The sequence below is a fragment of the Hermetia illucens genome, chromosome 3 (genome assembly GCF_905115235.1).
Source record: "Hermetia illucens chromosome 3, iHerIll2.2.curated.20191125, whole genome shotgun sequence".
Taxonomy (NCBI): domain Eukaryota; kingdom Metazoa; phylum Arthropoda; class Insecta; order Diptera; family Stratiomyidae; genus Hermetia; species Hermetia illucens.
The window spans coordinates 79,449,647-79,476,940 of NC_051851.1; the positions used below are offsets into that span (position 1 = coordinate 79,449,647).

General features: G+C 41.1%; 1 protein-coding gene and 4 non-coding genes across 5 annotated transcripts in view; 3 read left to right on the plus strand and 2 right to left on the minus strand.

The window, feature by feature from the left end:
• LOC119651573 (myogenic-determination protein) overlaps positions 1–27,294 on the plus strand; it is a 113,321-nt gene that overhangs the window by 49,060 nt on the left and 36,967 nt on the right. The window lies entirely within an intron of this gene.
• Trnay-gua lies at positions 13,261–13,355 on the plus strand. The gene is made up of 2 exons: positions 13,261–13,297; positions 13,320–13,355. It is a non-coding gene; the product is annotated as a tRNA-Tyr (tRNA).
• On the minus strand, positions 17,810–17,901 carry Trnay-gua. Its single transcript is given in 2 exon segments — positions 17,810–17,845; positions 17,865–17,901. It is a non-coding gene; the product is annotated as a tRNA-Tyr (tRNA).
• Trnay-gua lies at positions 22,775–22,866 on the plus strand. The gene is given in 2 exon segments: positions 22,775–22,811; positions 22,831–22,866. It is a non-coding gene; the product is annotated as a tRNA-Tyr (tRNA).
• On the minus strand, positions 26,784–26,875 carry Trnay-gua. Its single transcript is given in 2 exon segments — positions 26,784–26,819; positions 26,839–26,875. It is a non-coding gene; the product is annotated as a tRNA-Tyr (tRNA).

Genomic DNA, 27,294 nt, shown 5'->3' on the forward strand with positions numbered 1-27,294 from the left:
CCATGCCAACGAGATAGTGATCCGAGTCTATATTGGACCCCCGCCCTTAAAGGTTCCTTTGTCGTTGCCGGGTTCGTCGTTGTGTAATCCGTCCAGTCCGAGGCTCCTGTTACGGCTTCATAACAAGTTGTTTTCCGTGTAGGGTTGTCAGCCTTACCTAACCCCAAACCGGGAGGACCAGTTGGTACAATTTGTCCCGTTTTTAGGCGTGGGAGACTCGACTTCATCTTTCTCCGTCTGCAGCTTTTCGTTAAGAAAGAGCTCCCAGCGGTCACCACGTGGAGGTGAAGATAGGGTTCGGTAGTAGTGTTGGTTCAGCAGGCGTTTCCCAGGTTTTATGCTCCATCGTGGGTACTAATACACGTTTCGCCCTGGGACCTATGCTACCGTTTGACCACCAGTTTATCACTATAGTCCTGGAATAATTTCACTCCCCTTTCCGCAATATCATTTGTAGGTTGAACTTATATTCTTTCCTGGTATTCCAATGCAGCGGATCGTCATGAAGAAATTCGAAACAATTTCGAAACCGTTTGAATAATCGAAGGGAGTTGCTGGATAATAAATCAGTCAGTAAATCTTTTTGATGAAATTGGAGACATCGCACATAAGTAATAGCAGTTTTTAAGGTTTTATTTTACAAACAAAACCTTAAAAACTGCTATTGTAAAACAAAACCTTATTAAAATCGGTTCAATGTCTGTCTGTCCGTCTGCCTGTCTGTCTGTCTGTCTGTCACAGACACTTTTCTCAGAAACGGCTATACCGATTGACACGAAATTTGGTGAGAAGGTGTGACCTGTGGACCCCCAGACATGCAGTGAGTGATATCCTCCTACGTTGAGATTTAGGCGGGGTTCCCATACATGTAAAAGGGGGGTGTAAAAATTTTTTTCATCAAATATAGTCATGTGGGATATCAAAAGAAAGGTCTTAATTTGTGCTTGCCGGTCTTAGTTTTGAGATTTGTTAAAAACGCGGGGAGTGGAAGGGGTGGATAGTCATGATTTCTTTAACGGACCCATTCTCAGAAACTACTCAACCGAAAAATCTGAAAAAACAAATCATGAAGCTGCCCCTATATGGTGTCCAGGCCTCAAAATACTCTCCATATCGATATCTGTTCAAATTAAGTTAATAATAGTATATTACCATATTTTTGGGAAAATTGAGTAAAACCCCCTTAAGTTTATCTCGGAGTTATAAAAGTTGGTAGTAGTATAAAATATAATATGAAGCATATTATCTCCAAGTTTGATGAAAATCATATCATTAGTAACAAAGTTTTTCTCCGCCACCTTCCGTACGACAGTCTTGTGCTCTAACCACTCAGCTAACCGGACACATCTATTAATTCTAAGAAATAGAACTCTGCACCGGAAAACGATTTCCACAATATGTAAATGGTGTAAAATTTAGATTCGACAATTCAAGTTACACGTTATTGGGTCCCCGAAATTAGAGGACGCAGTGACTGGATCCAGAAGAATGGAGACGAAAACTTTGGGAAGTCAAGGACGGACACTGGATATATGAGAGGGTAGGTGAATGCATTTACGCACACAGTGTTGGACTCCCGATTCGGTACGTTGTCGGACTACCAACTAAACACCTCCCCATCGTCAAAGAGCTAGCCTGGAACCGTTTGTCACATTACTTCGGGCTAGTCCCCGAACTCTCCCGCTTTGCGGAGCCTTCAAATCAGGGAATTCTTTTCACCAACGGGAGAGGAGGAAGGGAACTGTCAGTTCAAGGAACCCCCTGCCATACGGCTCCTCCACCGGTCGAGTTCTATCTTCTTAGCAACAAGAAGGGCCCGAACGTAATGGGCAACACGGTTCTACCTGTCAGCAGTCCTCAGCATCTCTTCGACAATGTTGTCTGGAGAGAGATCCCCTGTGTTTAAATAGAGCTGCTGACGAACCCCATCCCACCTTCCACAAGAAAAAAAGTGTGGTAGGCGTCGCCCACAACTCCATTGCAAAACACACAATCCGGAGGACGCGCCTTTCCAATCTTGTGCAGGTAAGACTGAAAACCTCCATGCCCACTTAAAAATTGGGTAAGGAAATAGTCAGTCTCACCATTCTTCCGATTCCGCCACGCACCTAAGTTGCCGATGAGCCGCGCAGTCCATCTGCCTCTAGTTTCATTTTGTCAAGAGAGCTGCCACTCGTCTAGAGTGTGTTGCCGTTCTTCGCGAGCAACCACCTCCCTTGCGCTTGCCAAGAAAATTGCCACTCGATAAGGGTTCTTGACGGGCAATCGCCTTTCTTAAATTTTCACCCCTGCGGTTGTAGATGGCTTTACGCTCCTTAGCGAGGAAGGCACTTGCGCAAGGCGGTTACAATGCACCCAGCTGAAACCCTGGCCCTTGCTGCTTTGATTTGCTTGAAGAAGCATTAAAACAAGGTATTTAACAGCTGGTTTTGACTCTATAGTTAACTCGCCCATCAACATGGGATGCAGAGACGGGATTTTCTTTCTGGTCAAGATGACTATTTCGGTTTTTTTTTTCAGCGCAGGGCTGAAACCATGAGCAAAAACCCATCTGCTTACACATCGCATCAAAATGCCAAGCTTACTTTGTGTTTGTCCACACTGCATCCCGCAACAAATGGCACAACGTCGTCAGCATAACCAGCTAGGCGCAGGCGCGTCTTACCAGACCATCGTAAGAAGCAGCCCAGAGGCTTGGCCCTAGGATGGATCCCTGTGCGACTCTCCACGTGATCTCCATCCTCCTCTGGCCCTCTAGCGTCACATAGAGCAGGGAGCGGTCTTTCAGGTAATCACTCAATATCCGCAAGAGATAATTTTTGCACGTGGAATGAGTTTTCTAATGTGCCTAGCACAACTGTACATTTTACGGGATTGGGCATTTCTGACATCAAGCGTTATGAGGAGCACTATCCGTCGAGATCGCTGGTTATGTGCCTCAGCTCAGTGAACCACATCCTCTGAACCTAGATTGCTTTGGCAATAAGTCTCCGGCAGCGCGAATCACTTCAGCGAGTCTACTCCTGATGAGCTTTTCGAGTATTTTCCCGGCTGTGTCAAGCAAGGACAGCAGTCGGTATGCAGACGGCAGTTCCGGGTCTGCTTTTCTGTTGCTGAATAACGCGAGTCTTGTTACCTTCCAGCGATAGGGGATTCAGGCAGACATTGAACGCAACGAGCAGCAACACCAGCTTGTCAACTTTCGCCGGAATAAAATCAGGACCTGGCGCGTTATTTTTTTTTATAGTTAGAACTGCTTCTTCGAGCTCTCTTATTGTAAAAAGGGGGCAATCCACGCCGCTTTCTGCGCTATTGACATCAACCTGTATGAGATGTCTGGGGAATAATGCCCGTGTAATGCAGTTCATCTGGTCGTAGTATGAAGGGTTTCCGCACCGATTTTCCAGGTAAAAAGCCAAGCCCAGTGGGTCCTCATTTACCTCGTCGACTAGGTTTTGGCAGTCGCAAGATTTACTTTTGTTTATCGCCCTCCGGAGTCTCCTTTTTGCTGATCTAGACTCTGCTTTTATGGCACACGCCTCTTCGCGGGGGTGTAAACGTTGTGCCAAAAGGCGGGGGTTATGACATTCTTTCCGTAATTCGGCAATTTCTGGCGTCCACCAGTAGAAGGTTTGTAATCTCGGAGCTTGGAAGCTTCACACGCCGTCGTTATTATGGTCAACACCAACTTTACGACCAACAGCGAAGCACCATGCAGCGCGCCTCTTCCTGTTCCAAGAGCCACACGCAGGGGGAGTGCCGCGTTAGTACACACTGGTGATCACTTGCCGAGAAGTCTTCTAGGACTTGCCATCCATCCATGAATGGTGCCAGAGATTCCGATGCAAAAGTAATGTCATGGATGCTTCCTTCGCCGCCTGGGAGCTAAAACGTTGGTGTAGATCCAGTGTTTAAAACTACGAACCTGATTCTTGCTGCCATTTTCAGCGTTTCCCTCTGGAGTCTGGCCTATTTAAGGGTCTTGCCGTCAAAACCACCGCCTACCAGGATTCGCCCCTCCATGCCTGAAACGGCGTCCTCCAAAACATGAAGCCGACGTTGGAAGTCCGGTATCATCTCATTCATTGGATAATAGAGCCGTTGGAAAAGAACATTAAAGAACACTTCGAAATCTTAGTCGATAAAAAACACAGATTTTATTCTGATCCTTATGCTATTATACCATAGCGTATCACGGCTGAGCGTTATGTACCCTGTTTGCTTTTCTTAGCTTCTGATGCATTTTATGTCCCATCACAAGAGGCGAAAAGCGGGGATGATAACCTTCCTCAGGGACCTACACTAATCACATCCTAAACAGAGGCAAGAAATGAATAGAAAATAGTGTTAAAAATGCGTTAGGGAATATAAGGAGTCAGATCAGAAAGATTGGAGTTGATTTTGGGGTTGCCTTCGCTCTAAGATAAGCGTATATGGAAGGACTTACAAGCGTAGTGAGTTGCTGAGTATATATCGCTATTCAGAGGTAGATTTGGATTGGCAAAATAATTATACAGGAAGTATGGGCAGATAAAAGAGTAGGCAGGTGCACCTTAACTTCCCTATTTCGAACCAAAGGACCCCCATTTTGTAATTTTTTCTTGACTTGTCTTTCAAAACTGACTTATTCAAGAAGAATGTGTGAAGTGTAATCCGATCACTACAATATTTCAAAGAGAAGCCTTTATTACTTACAGAAATTATATGAATTTAGACAAAAACAAGCAGACTATAGATCCACTGTATCAAATTAAAACTAACTGATATTGAGAGATGCACATTAGCTCTTTGACACACTTGAATGTACTCTGCTAATTAACTTTATCTACTCACTCCTTGCCCCATTCATCAGGGAAAAAGGAAAATGGAAGTATTTAATAGTATTAATAGTGTTCACATGTTTTCCTGCACCTCCGCCATGTATCCCACCGCCTTTGATCTCTGCAGTAATGGCCACCATTCACTTTAGTCACATTCATAAAGCATGTCATTAATATCACTCATGTGGTTGCATTAAAAGAAAAGTGTTTTCTCAAATTGTGTTTCAAATTTTCACAAAGCGTGTCGTAGAAATGATCACGATGCGCGTTGGGGGTTGAAACTGGGAAAGTCCTCTATATTCGCGGTCATATGGTAGACACCATGGAGAAAGAATAGTTCACAGTGCGTCTATCGTCTATGTTTATTTACATTTGATAATGTGAGTATTTTGCTTCGTTGATCCTTCACTGCAAACACTTTGAAATTTATTGAAGCAGGACTGGAAGGAGAATCAATGCGTAAATCAAAAGTGAGTTGGTTGGAAGGATGGTTTATGGGTGAGTTAGTTTCATAAACAACAGTTTTAATGCTTCCAATATGACGTTTTGATTTGAAGAAGCTATTTTTGATGAGAATTGGACTCATTATATAGCATTTTTATTAGGTTTTGTTTCGTCCAGCGTTGTGGTGAATTTTTGGATGTATAGTTCTTTTCAAATTGGTTTGAGACAGTTGAAACCCATTTTTTGCCCGTGGACTGCAGAACCCGTCCTTTCCCAGAAGAAAACTGGACTTCATTCAACTAGAACAGTGCAAATGCATGGCATATTCGCGCATGAGAATTAGAAATTGTAATGCATTGCGAACCATGAGTACTTTATGCATTGCGATAGTGCCACACGGTGCAGATGCAACAATTCACCCGCAGCTCATAAATTATCCGCGAACTTCGTCATCTTACAAGACAGGGCCAAGACGAGACGGTGACGCTGGCGAAGAGAATGCTCCTCAAAACGTGGTGAATCTTCAAGATCATGATGAACTACCAAAAGTGATACTCATGAACGGTCTTGGGAAGTAGACGGAATCGTGTTTGACATTACGCATGAAAGTAAGTGTAATTATTTTCATGTTGTACGGATCAACTAGAAATTACATTCGGATTTGCAAAGAGGATCTTAAAGAGATAATTGTAATTATCCACAAAGATTTTGTCCGTTCGTGAAAGATAACATATGCGGTACAGATGTTTGTTGGAGGTCTACGTGCACATAAGAACCACTATTATTAGTTGTATCGCTGGAGTTTTTCAAGTTTAAAATAAAGTCAATTGTAAGAATAGAACGTATGCTGCCTACTTTGTCGTATCATTGATTTTGGTTAAAGGGTCATAACGACGTCACAGAACAATACATCATGTATATCCCTGCATGTACAGAGAAGCGACTGCCTTTTACCGAAATCAGCATCTCGTTGAACGTATCCTCTACAGAAAAGGGGTTTTAGACGAAGAGCTGACTACATGAAAATTTACATGACTGACTGCACGAAAAATTTTAACTGCGTGGACTGTCAAATTTTGATCAGAAACAAACTGAATCTGGCATGGCTGAATTTTTGCATACATATGGAGTGAAGACGCACAAACACAAGACAAATATTGTCAGAAGGCTAGGGGGAAGATAAAAGAATGAGAGAAGGTTTAAACTCGCAAAAGACACAAGGAATTTTCATATTAAAAAGTACTTTGACAATTCGCATTTATATCTTTCACGTATACAGGGTGTTCCAAAATTATCGGACAAACTGTATGTTAGCCGAATCCTCCTGCAATTCTAAGTAAAAAATATTAAATACATCTTTTTTAACTTCCTAACCTTTTAGCTGCCACAGACGTTTTAATTTCTAAAAAAACGCTGCTTTTACACTACTTAAATCATAATCACCTAAAAACTACGATAGCTAGAGTGTTGGAATAGACGTCGAATCGCAGCTAAGACATTACTCAAGAACAACAGAGGCAGACCCTGCCTAAGATGGAGCGATGGCGTAGGTCAGGACGCCAGACAGCTTTTAGGGATATCGAATTGGTGGACCTCGGCGTAAAACCGGGATGTCTGGAATTCCTCATTAAGGCAGCCCGGATACCGGTTGCTGCGCCGTTGATAATGATGGTGAATATACTTTATTTGAACTGATATCGGTATGAAAGGTATTTCCGAGCCTAGGTACCATATAGTGGCAGCCTCTTGATTTTTTTTTCAGATTTTTCGGTTTAGTAATTTCCAAGAATGGGTCCGTTAAAGGAATGATTAAAATAGACCTCCCACATTCCCCAACTTTCCAACAGTTGTCAAAACTAAGATCGGCTTTAGAAAGTACTAACCGAGACCTTTCATTTGAACCCCACATGACTACATTTGGTAAAAAAATTCACACCTCCTTAAACTCGATTTAGAATTATGTGACACACTTTGATTTACACAAAACCTTAAAAACATAACTCAGAAGCAATCTTAACAATAAAATATCAGAAATAAAATCATTTCAAACTAAAGTGGGTGATTGAGTGTAAAATCGAATCAGGGAATATTGTTACTTCACTAAAAATATCTTATTTCCCAACAAATGTCTTTTTACTCTAGAAGGAACTTTTAGTTACCAAAATACATAGTCAACGAAACGAATGAAATTTAAAACTTTGGGCAGGAATCATTGGACGCTAACTTGCAGAGCCTCGGTAATATTATCCCAAACAGGTTGACAGGTGGAGGGTATAAATCTTTTTTGTGGAATGTTCCGCTCGATTTATTAGAAAATGTGCCAGAAAGTGAAAGATATGGTTTGACCAGAATGGACGTTACATCCTTTCTTAACCAAAAGTATGTGTTGGTAGAATCATCATCATCATCAACGGCGCAACAACCGGTATCCGGTCTAGGCCTGCCTTAATAAGGAACTCCAGATATCCCGGTTTTGCGCCGAGGTCCACCAATTCGATATCCCTAAAAGCTGTCTGGCGTCCTGGCCCACGCCATCGCTCCATCTTACGCAGAGTCTGCCTCCTCTTCTTTTCCTACCATAGATATTGCCCTTATAGACTTTCCGGGTGGGATCATCTTCATCCATACGGATTAAGTGACCCGCCCACCGTAACCTATTGAGCCGGATTTTATCTACAAGCGGACGGTCATGGTATCGCTCATAGATTTCGTCATTGTGTAGGCTGCGGAATCGTCCATCCTCATGTAGGAGGCCAAAAATTCTTCGGAGGATTCTTCTCTCGAACGCGGCCAAGAGTTCGCAATTTTTCTTGCTAAGAACCCAAGTTTCCGAGGAATACATGAGGACTGGCAAGATCATAGTCTTGTACAGTAAGAGCTTTGACCCTATGGTGAGACGTTTCGAGCGGAACAGTCTTTGTAAGCTGAAATAGGCTCTGTTGGCTGACAACAACCGTGCGCGGATTTCATCATCGTAGTTGTTATCGGTTGTGATTTTCGACCCTAGATAGGAGAAATTGTCAACGGTCTCAAAGTTGTATTCCCCTATCCTTATTCTTGTTCGTGCTTGTGTTTGACCAGTGCGGTTTGATGTTGTTGGTTGATTCGTCTTCGGTGCTGACGTTGCCACCATATATTTTGTCTTGCCTTCATTGATGTGCAGTCCAAGATCTCGCGCCGCCTGCTCGATCTGGATGAAGGCAGTTTGTACGTCTCGGGTGGTTCTTCCCATGATGTCGATATCGTCAGCATAGGCCAGTAGTTGGGTGGACTTGAAGAGGATCGTACCTCTTGCATTCACCTCAGCATCACGGATCACGGATCACTTTCTCGAGGGCCAGGTTAAAGAGGACGCATGATAGCGTATCCCCTTGTCGTAGACCGTTGTTGATGTCGAATGGTCTTGAGAGTGATCCTGCTGCTTTTATCTGGCCTTGCACATTGGTCAGGGTCAGCCTAGTCAGTCTTATTAATTTCGTCGGGATACCGGATTCTCCCATGGCCGTGTACAGTTTTACCCTGGCGGCTTTAAAGTCGATGAACAGATGGTGCAACTGTTGTCCATATTCCAACAGTTTTTCCATCGCCTGCCGCAGAGAGAAAATCTGTTGGTAGAATGTCGTGCAAAAACTACCAATTTAAATCCACTGGATCACTTTTTATGAGAGTATTTCAAAGGAATGGTTTTTAAGTACATCGCAAGGCGCTAAAATAAGTAATACTGCTGGAAGGATATCAACCTCTTCCATTGTTTAAAAATGGAGGGTAGCTAGTTCCAACATTTTCATAAAATAAAATGAATGAAAAAACATTTAGAATATAACATCTTTTAATTTTAATCCATCAAATCAAACGGACTTATGTCATTCTGTTTTTCATTTTCCGAAATGTGTGTTTTTCAGTTTTATAATTTAAATTTCCAGGCCTAATTGTGTAACTAGGATGAAATGGGTTTTATAAAAGTTATTCCTTTTTTTCTATAGTTTCTTTTAAGTAAGAAAGCAAACTTTCGTATTCTAGAGTAATGTCATAGCTGCGATACGATGCCTATTTGATTTGAATCCCCTCGCTACGGTAGTTTTCAAAATTTGACAGATTTGACTGTCCGCCCCCGCCCACGCCACGTCTTCCAGTAGGCCTTCTAACTGTCCGACTAATGGTTGGGAGTAAATTGTTCGCCGACTTTTTAGTTTTGATAGAAATCATTGCATACACTTAAATTTGTACATAAATTCTCTAAAACTCCGGCCGTTTGGCAAGCCATTGCGTACTTTGTTTTTGTTGTATTCCATATTGGAAAAACGCTCTCGAATTTTGAAAACTCAAACTTTTGTCTAGTTTAAGATGCGTGCAGTCGTTAATTATGCGGTTTATTCGATTTTTATCTTGCTACCCCGCGCACCAAAAAAACATGTTTTGAGAAGAAGGTTTTATTACTGATTTTTAAGGTTTCGTGTAAAACTAGACCTTATTAAAATCGATTCGCTGTCTCTTAGTCTATTTGTCTGTCTGTCGCAGGCACTTTTCTCCAAAACGGCTAGACGAATCCGAACGAAACTTGGAAGTGGATAGATTGGAAGTATGAAATCCCACGCATACTTTGAGATTCATGACATTTACGAGGACTTTAAACGGGTGCTCCCCATACATGCAAAGGGGGGAGTAAATTTTTTTTAACCAATGTAGTCATGTGAGGTATCAAATGAAAAGTATCAATTCATGAAATGAAAAGTCTAAATTAATTATTTTCGAAACTGATATAATTTTTGACGTAGATTTCAAAATACGCGATTAAAGAGGCAAATCTGAAAAATATCAAGGTGGAGCGCGTATACGAAATCTAGGTCTCAGAATATGTCCCTTTCCGATACCTGCTCAAATAAACTTACTAATAGTATAATACCAACTTTTTGAAGTTGCCTAGGAAACCCCTTAAGCTCATCAGAGGAGTAATAAATTTCGCAACAGCATAATACAGCCAAGTTTCATGGAAATCCGGCTTACTGTCAAGGTTATAGCAATTTCACACAAATTTATTGCAGCTTACGCCATCCAAATAAGATACTGACACCGCAATTAGCGAGTATAATTGATATTCGCGTGAAATATTATTTATGAAAAATCTACTTTTTTCCAGCCCTTTTAAAGTTTTGTGTAAATACCCATATGAAATCTAGGACTCAAAATATGTCTCCCTGCCATATCTGCTCAAATAAAGTTAATAGTATATTACCAACTTTCAGAAATTGGCTGAAAATGTTCATCCTAGGAGTACTAAATATTATAGCAGTTGAAACTTATCAATTTTGTGCGAATTTACTTCTTTTTTTTCTTCAGCATTTGTCCCGTTCACAAGCGTCGTGATCGGCTTCGCCATTTGGCTCTATCGAATGCCTGATCTGGGTGCAATCTCGAGGCTTTTAAATCCCCATCCAGCGTATCAAGCTACTGTTGTGTCGGCCTGTGTTTTGGTCGTTTACCATCGACTTCGATGTTCAAACCAATATTGGCAAGTGAATTCCCGTTAGCACGAATTACCTGACCATGCCGTCCATTCATAAAGAATTCCCTTCTCCGCAGCTCTTTTTAAGGTTTTGTTTGCAAAATAAAACCTTGTTAAAATCGGTTCAATGTCTATCTGTACGTCTATCAGTTTGTCCGTCTGTTTATCTGTCACACGCACTTTTCTCAGGAACGACTATACCGATTCACACAAAATTTGGTGAGAAGGTGGAAAGTGTGAACGCCCAGACATGCACTGAGTAACATCTTTCTGCGTTGAGACTAAGGAGGGTGGGTCCTCATTCATGCAAAAAGGGAGTGTACAATTTTTTTCAGCGAATATAGTCTCGTTGGGTATCAAATGGAAGGTCTCTATTAGTACTTTTCGATGTCTTAGTTCTGACATGCCTTGGAAAGGAGGGGAGTGCGGAGGTCGAAATTGATGATTTCTGACTATCTGAAAAAAATCATGAACATCTATACAGTGTCCAGGCCTCATAATACTGGAAAGCCCCCTTATGTTTATCCTAGTATTATAAAAAGAAATATAGATTTTATTCGAAATCGTACCATTAATAACAAATTTACAGTAGTTCAAAGTTGTCTTTACCGTGTAAATTTACTGCAACGCAAAGTACTAAATATCAACATCACACTAAAGTGAGTAGTCTGACATGCCAAATGCATATACATTACGGGCTACGTGTAAATGCGATTGTTTTATACTCAAATATACTCACAAAAGAAAGAGACAAAACCTTTCATACCTGAAGCGCCGAGCTTCCGGTTTTCCGATTTATTTGTACCTATTGTAGGTTGTCTTCTTGACATTTGTTGATAATATTCAACTCCTAGTGTGAAGCGTATCAGTTTGCTGACTGCTATCAATACAGTGCTTTCCAGATCAAATAATTTGTGTAAATGGCCTTTTAAAAAGTTATGGGTAATTGCATTTTTAACTATGTACACACGGAATTGCCATGTACTCATTATTCCTTACATAGAGAAACACAAAATCTTTTATACTTCAAGCGTCCTCACATAGAAAAACACAATACCTTTTATACTTCAAGCGTCCAGCTTCCGTCCTCCCCACTTGTTATTGTATGAGGACCGTTCGACGAGCGCTCCGAAAAAGTATATAGAACTAAAACAAAAAAGTCGATATCGGTTTAATATTTTACACAGGTAGATACATTCAATATAACGAAATATGCAAAAAAAAAAACCCTTAAAGGGGTCATCCCGTACGAAAGCCGTTCTTTTTCGCATTTTGTGATTTTTTTTTAAGAACTAAATAAAGATACAAATGCGAGTTTTTCACCATATACTTATTAATATCTTGAGCATACGTAGCAACCTTTTCAGACCTATATCATTGCTCATTAGTGAAGTCCGCAGCCACTTCTCAAACAAGTTTTTTCGGGGGCCACGTTAGAAAGTGCCCTGCTCATTTAAAGAAAAAAATAAAGGAATGTTTGAAATATACCACAGTTCGTAAACTAGGATCATTAAAATATATTGAAAGGTAAATTTCTGGATACCTTGATGAACTTTTTTTTTTGTAAATTTTGGTGTTTTTTTCCGTTTTCTTTAATGTATAAAAACAAACGGCCCAATGAATGGCAATTAGCCTAGTTTGCGCACCGTAGAAATATGTTGTGAATAAGTCGTGAAAATTCTAAAGGATTTCGTTGGATAGACTATGGGCTATGATGGCACCCGATTTTCAACATGCAGTTGCCAGAAAAACGCATTTCAAAGTTAGAATATGATTATTAACCATAAAATTTTAACTGACTGTTAATCTGCTATATTTAGTCAATAAACCTTCGGTATCTTAAAAAACACTTATAAAGCCTCTTTCCCTCTTTTAACGAAGTCATCCAAACGTCGTTCGAACCGGTAAATTCACTCTTCATTACGGCGGCCGACATACTACACTATAATTACGAACTACTCGGAATGTCGAAAAATCACTTTGCCAAATATTCTATAGGATATCCAGATACAATTGATTCCAAAACAAAAAGTAACACCATCAACAAATAATCGAAGTAGGTCAAATCACACAAAATAAGCTAAACTATCTAAATGGCTCAACAATCTTGGTTGCGCCGACAGAACGTCTTTGGAAAGTAGGAAGTAAAATTGAAAGTGTTGTGTAGTGAAAAAATAAAACATCTTCACGCTGCTTTCATTGAAATCTTGTTGATACAGAGAGACGAAAACGGTTGAGCTATAATATCATAAACTATGGCCCAGGAAAGTTTTTACTCTATCTTACTCTCGATTGATTCGGTCCACGAACTCAAATATGAAAAGAAGCTGTGCTCATCAAACAAGTATCTTATTATTTGCTGACCACATAAACCAAGTCAGTTTTCGTGAAACACTCAATTTGCATTACAGATCAAGTTTTCGAATTCTCACTTAACATTTAATGCGTTAATTACCTTTTAGCGCGCTCGCAGATTAAATAGTAAACTCGTGGCCGTCGATAGCTCAGTTGGTAGAGCGGTGGACTGTAGAAGGTGTTCAGGCGGTGCTGTAATCCATAGGTCGCTGGTTCAAATCCGGCTCGACGGAGGTCTAATTTTATTAAAAAATTTAATTAATATATGCATGTATAATTTATATACGGCAATCATCTTGCCGCCAATAAATCTTTAAGAAAAAAATCGAAATAACAAAAAAGAAATTGGAAAGGAAAGAAAGAGAGAATGTTTGAGTACCAAAAATAACACCTGCGGCGGTTTATCTCACATCCCTCTCTCTGGTGGTCTCTGTAAATTGTTACATAAATAATTAACAAGCCCGATGATTAGATTGAAAGTAAATATAAGATAAGCAAGATGCAGTGAGAAGACGGCTTGAACATTCCTCCCCATCTAGTTCTGAAGTATTTGTTAAAAAATTTTCTATTCATTTTTCCTGTTTCTACAATTGAAATGCTAATTTAAGATGCTTTTATGCGGCTTGGTTAAATGATAAGAAAATGCGTGACCAAATATGTACACGTATGAACAATGCACTGCGGCAGATCTTGATTTTAGAAATAGAACACAATAATCAATAGATCTTTTTCTTCTTTTTTACCCTTTGTCCTCTTTAGGAGCAGGATCGGCCCATCTTCATCAATTGAGGCATTTTTTCCATAATAGGATTTACCTGGGTAGTTAAGAGGCATCCAAGTCACTTTTTGACGTGTCAACTCATTACTGTTTCGGTTGGTCGTTTGGTTATTTCCCATGGATTGCTCAGTCTTAATAGCGCCTGTTTCATTTGAGCTGGTCGTCAAAAATTTTGTTTACTCAGATTCAGTCGGAAACCGTGCGTTCATTCCGCTTTTGGGCAAGTTCTTGTTGATCAGCTTTCTTATGAGACACCAGGATAACATCATCTATATATAGCAATGTAATAGTGTCGATAATAAGAATAAAGACGAAGGGCGAGAAGGCGCTTCCTTGATGAATACCGATCAAGAGACGAAGCGGTTTGGATACACCTGCCAGATTGCGAACTCCACTGTTCTGATCACGGTGGAAAATTTAACTCTGGCACTAGGTGTTGTCAGAATGCTCTTCCTGGTGACTAGTCGGTTGGTAAGCAACATACATTTTATAGTGAGAACAGTAAAACGCAAATCGACTACATTCTCATAAGACGCTAACATTTTACCACTGTCACTGATTGCAAAGTCGTTCCTTATGAGACCATCGCACCTTAACATCGGCCGTAGATTGCCATCCTGCGAATTAAGCCACCGATAAAGAAGCGTGAGGAATGCACTGGCCCGCGACGCATTAAATGGTGGCGATTTGGTGAGAAGAAAGAAGAAACGATCTCACTCATACGATTGCCGATTATTACGAATGTGGAAGAATCATGGAACCAAATGAAAGACACGATCCACAAAGCGGCCTCTGCAACCCTCGGGGTCACCAAGTTGGGTAAGCGGTACATGGCTTTGGAATGATGATGTTGAAATGACGGCCGGTGAAAAGAAACGCCTCTACCAGAAATTTTTCGACGATAAAACTCCTGCTAATTGGCAAATTTATAAGAATGCCAACCGTGAAGCAAAGAAAGCTGTCGCTGTCTCTCGAGCGACCCATTTCAAAAATCTTTACGATAAACTGGACACTGGGGATGGCGAGAGAGATCTAAATCGACTTGCTAAAAGCCGTAACGAACGTACACAGGATATCGAACACTTCTGTTGCGTTAATGACAAGAACGGTACTTTGCTTACCAACCGTCGAGCCGCAACAGATAGATGGCGAGAATACTTCGAGCAGATTCCAACTGAAGAATTTTCTCATCCGCCAGTTCCACAATCATTGCCGACATTTGTTTCGTCCCCACGTACAGAAGGAGGGCGATCAGACCCGAGTCTGCAAGGGATTCATTTGAAGTGGCTTCGCCACGAAGCCTCACCGGGGGTTATCTGGTACCATGGGAACCGGGTTGGCCCTCTGAGAGCATATGCTCCAGGAGAATTCCTGGAGGATGTGCTCCCGGCCCGGTTATTTGCGGTTGGCCCCCTAGTGGGAGTTTCATGGTGGTTGTGGTTATGTCTACATCGCGGGCAGAGCTCCTCGGAGCTCGAGCGTGGAGTTGCGCTGTACAACTCGGGTGCCGTACTCCTTAGTTGCGGCAGAGGTGTTAGATAGGCCTCGCATCCACTGGTATGAACGCTGAGCCTGCACTCAGTATAAACCAGGACCGCTGTGCTTGCATGGCGGGGCTCGGATTGGAATTATGCCTTCACGGCAGGTACTCACGTTAAACCCCCAGGACTTCCATGTGAGCGCAACTGAAGTCGAGGAGGCAATGAAACGAATGAAATAAGGGAAAGCCATAGGACCAGACGACATCGCATCTGAGCTCTGGAAAGCGAAGAGCTGGGACCCAACACTGTGGCTCAGTGAATTCTTAGACCGGGTTATTCAGGAAGGAAGGACACCATCTGACTGGAAAGAAAGTACCGCTGTTCCAATATGGAAAAAGAAAGATAGTCCGGCAGAATGTTCAAATTACCGTCCGATCCGGTTACTTTCCCATACCATGAAGATTTTTGAACGCATTCTTGACAACCGTATTCGCGTTTAAATAACCGTGAATCAAGCCAGATTTGTCAAAAACTGTGGAACCACTGACGCAATACACGCTGCGCGGTTACTCATGGAGAAACACTGTGAGAAGCATCGCCCTCCTTACACTGCCCTTCGGGATCTAGAGAAAGCGTTTCACCGTGTACCACACGAACTCATCTGGTATGCTTTACGACAACACTTGGTGCCAGAAGAACTCGTGCGCTGGGTTTAATTGCTCTACCACGATCCGAAAAGTAAAGTTCGAAGTATGGCGGGTGTATCAAAACCGCTTCATGTCTCTGTTGGTGTTCATCAAGGAAGTGCTCTCTCACCACTCCTCTTTGTTCTTGTTATGGACACCGTTACACGGGATATCCAAAGGCCAGCGCCCTACACACTGCTTTATGCAGATGATGTTTTCCTAGGATCTGAAAGCAAAAATGATCTCGAGCAACTTGTCCAAAAATGGAATTATCGGCTCATGCAACATAGTCTCAGATTGAATTGAAACAAAACTGAATTTTTGACGACCGATCCCCATGAAACAGGCACAGTCACTGTCAGCGGCAATGATCTGCCCAGAACTGAATGATTTAAATACCTTGGGTCAATGCTATCAGCCAATGGAGAACTGCGTTATGAAATTGATTCACGCATTAACGCAACATGGCGCAATGTCGTCCGTCCAGTCGGTCTCTATGGTTCTGAGTGTTGGCCGACTATAAAAGACAATGAACGGCGTCTTGCGGTAATGGAGACGAAGATGTTACGTTGGACTAGTGGCGTCACATGAGGATATCTGCGATCGTTATGGGGTTGCACCGATCGTGGAAAAGTTGCAAGGGAGGCGTCTTCGATGGTATGGTCACGCAATTCTTGCTAACGAGAATTCACTTGCCAAGATTGGTCTGAACATCGAAGTCGATGGTAAACGATCAAAATGCAGGCCTAAACAACTGTGGCTTGATATGCTGGATGGGGATCTGAAAGCTTCGAGATTGCACCCAGATCAGGCATTCGATAGATCCAAATGGCGAAATCGATCACAACGAGCCGACCCCGCTTGTAAATAGGACAAAGGCTGAAGAAAAAGAAGAAGTTATTAATACAGCAAAAATATTTGTGAGTTAATCTCGACTTTTGGAAAATAGGTGCAAATATCTCTCGTCATCCTGAGTGTCCAGTTTATCATTTATAGTGAGCTGCTCGGATCACAGTGATCTGTTTCTTTGCTTCCCGGTTCGCACTCCAAAAATTTGGTGCAAAGCTTGGACTTGAGATTCCGCGTTTCTGTTCCCCTTCAATGCTTAGTTTAGCAAGAATACCAAAGGGAGTGTACATTCTTATCGTCTAATATAACCGACAGGGGAATCGGAAGAAAAGTCTGGATAGTATTTTTCGAAAGAAGTCATAGTTGCAAACGAGGGGATGAATGCTGAGAAGGTAAAAAGTGGTTAATTTAATCAAGGGAGCCCTCCCAGAAATTACGCATCTGGGAAATGTGAAAAGCTGGCTTCGGACATCTTACAACATGTTCCCAGAACGATCCTCTATACTATGTGGACTCTCGACAAATATGGTTACCATTACTTTCTTCCCATCCTTTCTGGAAGTGTAAAACAATAAAATAAGGGAGAACAGCGGAACAAGTGATAAGAGTAGGTAACAGACTAAATTACTAAACACATTCGGCCATTCGCTGCTTTTAAGGGGACTGTTGTTATTTCTAATAATTATTTCTAGTCTTCAATAGTATACCGACGACAGATACCGTAGAGCTACTTAGTTGTGAAAAAAAGTATTTTCACTAATTTATCAATAGTTAAGTAAATAGCATTCCCGCTTGCAGCATTCCTATTACAAAGGAAATAGCAGCACACATCACTCTAAGTTTCAACACATTTAACTATTATTTGCGTAAGTTTATCAAATAAAAGATGTTTTTCCGTCGAGCCGGATTTGAACCAGCGACCTATGGATATCAGCATTTGCTTTTCTTCTACAGTCCACCGCTCTACCAACTGAGCTATCGACGGTTATATCAGAGGCCGTCACAGTTGTTTCCGCGAACCTAAATTTCATTTAGCTTAACATTTATCTTCATAATAAACATTTTGAAACATGTAAAGTCTTAAATTGTAAAATTTCCAGCACCTACTAATTACCTTCTTACAGTTTCAATAGTTTCGCGTTGCTTAAAATTTTCCAAAACTTTTCTACGAAACGATTTTCTGTCGAATGTCTTTGAAAAATGTATTTTTATAATAGTGAATAATGAACTCTCGTATTTAATCAGAAGGTTGAACTGCGACCGCAGTTATTTTGCTACCAGCTATGGGCTTATTCTTAAGATTAGCTGAACTGGATACATCATAGCAATGGGAAATTTTCGTATAGATTCGATTATAAGCAGCAATTATTAATAAAAACAACCTAACGATTAGGGAATAACTATGTAAGTATGTCAGCTCAGACTGAAATAACTTCAAGTTTGCTTGCGACTGGTGGCCCTGCCACTTGAATTCAAGAGAGATTTTCTAAAAGTGACGTTGCGATCAAATTATGTGATGTGAATTCAGGAAAAGTGCTCTTTCTACACCCTGCTTGATCAGGCGGCATGTGATTAGGAGTCATGATCCTGGTGACTGTAAGAAAGACGGTAAAATATTGCAGATTTCTGTAGCTCTCATCGCCTCACCATAAAGTCAGTTGAACTTCGGCTTCGACTATCTAATCAGATTAACCATAGTACGGTCATCAGTAGATGGTAGTGGTTTTCTGAATAAAAGTAATCGTTGATGCGATTGATTGATTCAAGTAGATTCAAGGTTTAATTATCACTTCGATATCCAATCAAGATATAAATCCAGTCACTCGCTTTCCTTACGATAGCCGTAACACCCTAACTCCTGAGCCATCTGAGCAAGGTTTTCTGAATGTGCAACCAGTATAGGTATATTGATAAATACTTGGCCGCCATGAAAAGTGCCTTTATCTCTGTTGCGGATGAATTTATTAATCACGTACCCACTACAAGGCAGACTGCGGAAACATGGAGGCGGATCTATGAAGATAAGGAGCTGGGAACTCTGCTGATGAGTGCTAGCGAGGATGAGTGCGACGCGCTTTCTCTAAATCGAGCGGGAATTCTAAAGATATAAGTAAAAAAGATGATGGAACTTTTGAGAGTATTCCTCTCCCTCTTGTGGCAATATGCTTTTATACTCTGGAAAGCCGACGCGAGCCTGGTGTCGGCTTACTTTTGACAGGTACCGTGAGAATTCAACTGTAAGTTTCCGGTCCATGTTGAGGAGCATCACAATTATGCAGTGATAAATACCAATGGAGACTGCCGATATAGTGGAGAAGGATGTTTCCTATGATCAATTACCCGCAGTTTAGGGGAGGTTTTCTAAAGGTGACATTGTGATCATGATGGGTGATCTAAATGCCAAGGTGGGTTCTGATAACACCTTGCTCGGTCATGTGAAGTGGGAACACGGTCTTGGTCACGATAATGGCAGGAGGTTTGTGGACTTCTACAGCTTCGATAGCATCGTCATTGGTGTCACATTGTTCGAGCATAGGGCCTGCATAAGGTCAGTTGGGTTTCAACTGACCGACATCAAACGAGCAACGGTCGATAATCAATGCACTCAAGCGGAGCAAAGCCGCTGAGATTGACGGTCTCCTCGCAACGTTATTTATCGCTGCGCCTGCAGTTATTGCAGATACGCTATTTCCACTCGAACGGAAATTTTGGTAATTCAAGACCTTTCCCAGAGAGCGGAAGAAGGGGATGATCGGTAAGATTCCAAAGAAGGGTATCCGTTTTGAGAATGGCATTGGGGGGAGGGGGGGTTGTATCTGCTTGCTTGCTGCCGTTCTACTGTCGCAAAGATAATAACATAGATAATCCTGGAACTCATTTAAGAACATCTCGGAACGTGATTAACAGAAGGCAGTCTGGTTTCCGCTCGGAATCCTCCTGTATTCACCTATATCAACACCATACGAATCATTTTTGAACAATGCACGGATTTAGATCTTCACTGCACCTGTTCTTCATCAATTTCTAGAAAGCTCTCCATATTGTGAACAGGGAGAAACTAATAGCCATTATCAGAGCGGCTTATGATGGAGCGAATTCTCATGTGCTACACCTGGGTAAAATCTCTGTGGGTTTTGAGGTCAAAATCCACTTCCGGAATGGTTGCATCTTGTCATTGATATTATTTCTTCTTGGTATCGGTGGCGTTCTGTATACAGCTTGAAACTGAAGATAAACAGCAACAAAACAAAAGTTCTCAGTCGTTATGCCACACCAAGGGGTAAATGGCACCGTATATATAAAGGGAGTAGAGCGTCTAGGCTTCACGGTTTCCTCACCAAACTTTTCCGTGGAGCTCGTGTACTTTCTCTGGAATTGCTACCTCGACTCATTCATAAATCTTTCCAAATGCGTGGACCAAGAGGTCGGTATTCAAGATCCGATGAACGACAACGGTCGTGCATCTAAACTATGCCTGGAACGCATCAAAGAACATTTCGAAAATTTTATCGAGAAAGAGCAAAATGGTTTCTTCTTGTTGTCGTGCTGGCCTTGGCTAGAAGAAGTAAAGGGATTCAATGGACAATGTCATCTTTTCTCAAACGCCTTTATTACAGTGATGACATCTGCTTGCTCCCACCGAGCGATGGACCTTGGGTAAATTGTTCTGAATTTAAAAAAGGACGCAACTGGAGTAGGATTAAAAATCAGACTGAGCATGGTACTCCTTGGATTTCATTAATAGGCAGATCATTGAAGATGCCGGTCAGTTTACACATTTAGGAAGAATTGTTTCTGCTGATGGCGGTGCCAAACTTGATATCGCATAACTCATTACCAACCGGAATGCAATTATCTCTTCGCTAACATCTAGTTAATGTTGTTCCGCAACAATGCTCTCTCTGTGCTAAAATTACCATCATTGTTACTTAAAAGCTCCAACGTTTATCCCTGGTGAATACGGTGACGTCATATTTAACCCTGACAAAGCTAGGCTTCACTATGTTGCACTGACTTTCCATAGACTAAAGTTTTGGATAAGTTGGCAGCAGTTAACCATTGTGTTCCCACGCGGGTACCCATCGACGTATGCAGGTGCTACTGGGGCTCTGCAGTCCTGCCTCGCAGATGCTCTCAATGTACTCCTGCATCTCCTCCCCCTAAACCTCCACATTAAATATGTTGCAGCGTGCAGTGCCCTCAGACTACGTAAGTCCGGATGCTGGGCAGCGAAGTCCTACGGCCACAGCAACGTCCTCGATGAAATACCTCGGGAAATCTGGGCATCCTCTACGGACTATGTCACACGGAAGTTCATATCTTCACGAGAAATTTTGCTGTGGACCTTCCAAACAGGGCAAAGTGTAAGACCGGCGGCGTGTTGCAAGATTATGACACAGTATTCTTTACGGCCGGATCAAAGATAGCCTGTGGGGTCGGCGTGGGGGTTTTCTCGAATACACACAGTGTATCCAAGTCGTATGGTCTTCCAGGTTTCGCCAGTGTATTCCAGGCGGAAGTACTGGCAGTATTGGAAGTCTGTCGATGGCTGGAGCGAGATACCGAGACATTCTGACCGACAGCCAAGCGGCCATCAAGGCCTTGTGCTCAGCGACGATATCTTCCCGGCAGGGGCGCAATGCAGAGACGCTCTGAATCGTCTGGGGGGCACGCTCAAGGTCACTCTCCTCTGGGCGCCCAGGCATAGCAACATAGAGGGTGTTCCGCTAGCGGCTGTCGGGGGCCGAGTCTACTCGCACTACCTAGCAGCCGCGGGTTGTGCCGAGTCAAGGAGGAGTTTATGACATAGTCCGATCACGAGAGCTCCTGTGCCAGGCGCATTCGAATGCATTCAAGACTATGACGGTCTGCATGGGACACTGGCTCATAGGGGACCACGCCGCTAGGTTCGGCATATCCTACAATTCGCATTGTAAAAGCTGCGGAGAAGAAAAGGAAACCCTCATGCACTTTTTCTGCGAGTGCCCAGCTCTAGCTAGAGTCAGACTGCGGACACTGGATAAACCATTCTTTTTCTAGAGATTTCTAGCTGCAAGGTGAGAGAGCTGCTTTCCTTCGTGAATGCGACGGGCTGGCTCTGAAGATCCGAGCCGGCTAGATTCTGCCTTCCTGCTTCCATAACAACAGTCACGGTCATAGGAGTTTGTGACATCAAGACGGCGCACCAAAGCGCTAATTGGGCTCCTCGGAGCGGCCACTGATACCTACCTACCTACTTACTCATCGACATACAATTTGTTAAATTACTTTCGTTCGTGGAAAAATTGGCTAAACCCTCTCGGATCTTTACGATTGGGCCAATTTTCAATTGAATTATGCATTAAACAATTTTCTTTCATTTTTTTATTTAAGAAAATGTTGCGGGTGAAAAAAGTACAATCCACCCGGGGTATTATACCTGATTAATAAGGATTACAAAGTGTTATTTGTAATTCAATAATATAATATAAAAGTCACTATATATTATTTCATTCAGCTTAAATACCTTCGTGAACCATATCCGTATCTATCTGTCAGCGATCAAATCAAACTACGCACTAGGCAAGTAAGCACTGGTTTCCATTGTACAATGAAAATGTAAAGCAACTGATTAAGCTATAATAAATTTTTACTGTAAATAGTTTATACTCCACCATAGATTGACTGGGTAGACCGAGCTCAAACATGAAAACCAGTTCTTCACCTTATCGAATCAAATAAGCCGGTTCCTGTGGCACATTCATTTGCATTCATTTGCATTGTAGACCAATTTTTGACTTTCTCACTTAACATAATTCATACATTATAATTACACATTATCGCGTTCGCAAACTCTTGTTGGGGGGTTGGACTCGCAACCGTCGATAGCTCAGTTGGTAGAGCGGTGGACTGTAGAAGATAAGCAACGGTTGAAATCCATAGGTCGCTGGTTCAAATCCGGCTCGACGGAAGTTTTATTTAATTTTATTAGCTTAGAATTGATTTATATGTGTGATAACGATTTAAACAGTTAGTCTTGCCGCATTATTTAAAATAATTTTAATTTGTAATGGGGAAAAGAAATTTGAAAAGAGAAAACGAAAGACAAGTCGGGAAACCGGGAAGCTGTGGACGCTTCAGGTATGAAAGGTTGTGTATATTTCTTTTATAAAGACATTTGAGTGTGAATTTGTCCCATTAGTACGTAGCATGTAATATATACATCTATTGTACATTTGCAGTTGCAAAATTTTGTGGGGCTAGAATGAACTTAAAGGGAGTTTTGCAGCCAATCACTAAAAATTATAGAAATATATTATTTGAATAAATGGGCCTCTTGATTTTTTCAGATTTGTCGGTTGGGTGGTTTCTGAGAATGGGTCCGTTAAAGAAATGATCACGTTAGACCTCCCGCACTCCCCACCTTTCCAACAAATGGCTTCGGAAGCTACTAATCGAGACCTTTCATTTGACACCCCACATGACTATATTTTATGGAAAAAAAATGTACACCCCCCTTTTGCATGTATGGGGACGGTTACGCACAAGATTGAATATATTGAAAAATAATAAAAACACAGACACTTGTAGTTACTATTAGTATATTATTTGTAACAAGTATGTATTATACATTTATAATACTTTGCGTTATTTAATGTGTAAACTATTGTTTTATTAAATGAGTTTCGACATCTGGTCGCTGCTCCGCTCCGTGAGTGACTAAAATTATTAAATTCGAAAAAACAATTGTGGATATTAAGTTTCCACATTACAAAAAAACTAGATTGCATGGTCAGCAGTATGTTTACTTGTCTATGAGAAAATTTACATTCCATGCAAATTTTCACTAGCTTGATATTAAGTATCAAGTGCAGAGAAAAGTAACAATCGGAGGTCACGTGGCTTATGCACGCTCCCAACATTTGTGCAGACGACACGTGCCCTATGCACGCTCCTAACAGGACCGCCCCTTTAAATTCGATGTAGAATTATGTACTGTAACTGTACTGTACTGTACTGTAACCCACTGTATGTGTGAGCGTTCACAGTTACCACCTTTCCACTAATTTTGCTGTCAATCGCTATAACCGTCTTCGAGAAAAATGCATGTAACGGACAGGCAGACAGACAGTAAACCGATTTTAATAGGGTTTTGTTTGACACAAAACCTTAAAAAGTAGAAAATACCTGAGAGCTATTATCACCTCTGTAGTCTCTCTAAAGTATATATGATAATACCTAACAATAGCCTGATAATTATGCAGATGATGATTTATTAATTTCAGTAAATCAGCAAGATACAGTAAAAAACTGATATAATTTAACCTGTCCAAGCCTTTCAATCTCTGTAAAGCAGGGAAAGAAGAAGTTATTGTCGACAAATTTTCAGAATTCTGCAATATTCAATAAAAATTATGTAATACATTAAATTTTAAGAGACTTTTTTCAAATTTTCGTGTGATCAAATAGAATTGATTTCAAGCACTTTATTTACTGAATAAAAATGCCTAGGTTGGGTTATTAATATCAAGTATATGGTGTGGTATATTCTAGAAATTTCCCAAATAAGTGATTTAAATACATATCGTGCAAGCATATAAATAGGGAAGCGAATGAGAAATGGATAATAAAGAGTGGGAATGAACAATGTAAAGGTAACAAAGAAGAACAAAAGATGCACCCGGTCGGCCGATAAAGTCCATTAGTCATTCTAGTCGTCTTCTTCAGCCTTTGCCGCCTTCAAAAGCGGGGTCTGCTCGTCTTGACCGGTTACGTCATTTTGTTCGGTCAAAGGCTTTAAGCCGTAGGTGTCGCTGACGCGTGGGGTGTAGCGTCAAGGAGTAAATGGCAGCCATCTTACCTGGAGGTTGAGTAGTTCTGGGGAGCAATAGCAGCTTCTGCCGCCCCCTGATACGAAGAATATCATATGAATGTGACATGCACGCTTCAAACAAGTTAGCTGACATGCCTGGCCTAGACTTAACAGGCTAAGGTCCTTGTTCGATATTTTATTAGAATTAAACAAAACTAACCAGCTGCTTTTGTGTTATGCATGCTTCATCCCGAGCAATATTTTTTTACACTGACTGTGATGATCATCAATCACATTTGCCACCCCTCATTAAAAAGAATGTGTCAGTTGAAGAAAAAAGGTACAAAATTTTATTTAAACAAGCTCGTCGTGTAGACGTTCCTGAGATGCATACCCAATCCTGTTGCAATGATCATTTCAACCAACCGCATATACTTAAGTATATAGTTGTTAACTACTTTTGCTTCTCAGAATGTCGGTGCATTCCACTCCAGTAATAAAAAAGTTACATACAATATTCGCATTCATTTATGGCAAGTTTTTGAAATTTGTCTTTGCAACATTATCATCGGGATCAGAAGCATATTTTATATTCAATTGATCTTAATTTATTTATTTTTTGGGATTTCATTGATTCCATTCAAAACGTGTACTGACTGCGGGCAACTGATGGAATCGTTTTCGTGAATCTGAACTTACTCTGGAAAATTTTTTTTCATATCCAGAATTTGAGAAATCTTGGAAATATGTTCATTATTATGTATCAGGTTATAACAGAAATCATACAAGTTCTTTATTGCCTATGCAGATGAATGCCCACTGAGTCATTCCATCAAAATTCTATAGACAATCCCCACGGGTTTGCGCCTGCCTTTGGGGACTCTGCCTTAAAATACTCCTTCCTTCTCCATTGAATAGTGAGCTTGAGGTTTCTGCGGGTCTCCTTATATGCGTGTACCTCTTGCTTTGACCAGTCCTAGGTACTTTTCGTCAAGACCAGTGGCAAGTTGATCGAAGCCAGTCAGCTCACTATTTCATCAATAGGTGGATCTTCTACTGGAAAAGTGCATTTCCTAGGCATGGACGCATCACATGCTTCTGCGATGCTTTGGTAGGTTCGTCTCGCTGCACCTCCGCGAACGTGTGCTCATCCAGAGTCTTAGGGGCCACCCTGATAATCTTGTTGCTTCAAGCGTGGCCCCTATTCAAACACTATTAGAATTAGTTGTAGTAGGACGAAATTGTCTGTTTCGCGCAAGTTTATTGCACCCCAGGATAATATATAAATTTTCGGTTTCATATTAAAGTGAATATTCAGACATAGCAGTGGATACACGCTACGGGCTGTGTACAACCGAAACCGTTGTACATCCCAATATTTTAATATAAACAGTGCAATAAACGTTTCATACATATAATATAAGCAACCAACTTTTGGTTTCCAATCTGTCATAACCTCTCTCATTCCTCCCTTTACTTGTAAACTATTAAAAACCACAATAATCCCCCTCACCTTCCTTCCTGCTTAAATCCCGATCTATTACTACCAACAGTTCTGCCAACAATAAGTAATTATGATTTGTTGCCAAAACAATAAAATAACAGAAGAAGCACGGCAAAGTGATAGGAGCAGATAACACACGGAACCATGTAGTACACACATTTGGACACTCACCGTTTTGCTCCCAACGGCGGAGCTCGGGGCAGTAATTGTTGCTCCTCATTAATCTTTCTAGATGTCAATAGTACGTTTCATAAACTAACAGATGAGATTCTTATCTTAGCCTAATCAAAAGATGAAATTCCATAGTTCTTCCCTGTACGCCCCCTCCCCCTATAAATCTATACAATCGAACCGAATTTCATGAATTATCATAGTATAGATCTCTTGAAAAAAGGACTCCACAGATAAATCTGTACATTAATTAATTGAAACAAAATTATTTTCACATGTTTATCAATGGTTGAAAAATAGCATTCCCGTTCACATATCGCCATAATCATGTATGCACATATTTTCTCAGCAGCAGTTAACTATAATACTATTCACTTAAGTTTATCGACTAAAAGATATTTCCGTCGAGCCGGATTTGAACCAGCGACCTATGGATATCAGCATTCGCTTTCCTTCTACAGTCCACCGCTCTACCAACTGAGCTATCGACGGTTATATCAGAGGTGGTCACAGTTGTTTTCGCGAACCTGAAGAGTATGAAGTATGAAGATTTCTTCTTGAAGCGAGGGGTGAAAAATAAGACCGATCATAAGCACCAATATTATGGTTTAGTGTGCTTGAAAAGTGAATTTAATTCACATAGTTTAGCATTTAACTTTGTAACGAACATTTTAAAAGGTGTAAAGCCTTAAATTATTGCTTTTCCTGAATTCAGCGATTACCTGTTTGAGAATATTACTTACGTCGAAAATAGTTATCACTGATTTTGCACTGCATAAAATTAATTAAAACTATTATATAAGCATAGATCTTATGACAATTTCCTGGAAAGGAAATCAAATCCAACTGATTTATTAATTAAGTTTATTCATCGATTTAAATCAATTTGATGTTAGGTCTAAGTTCACCTG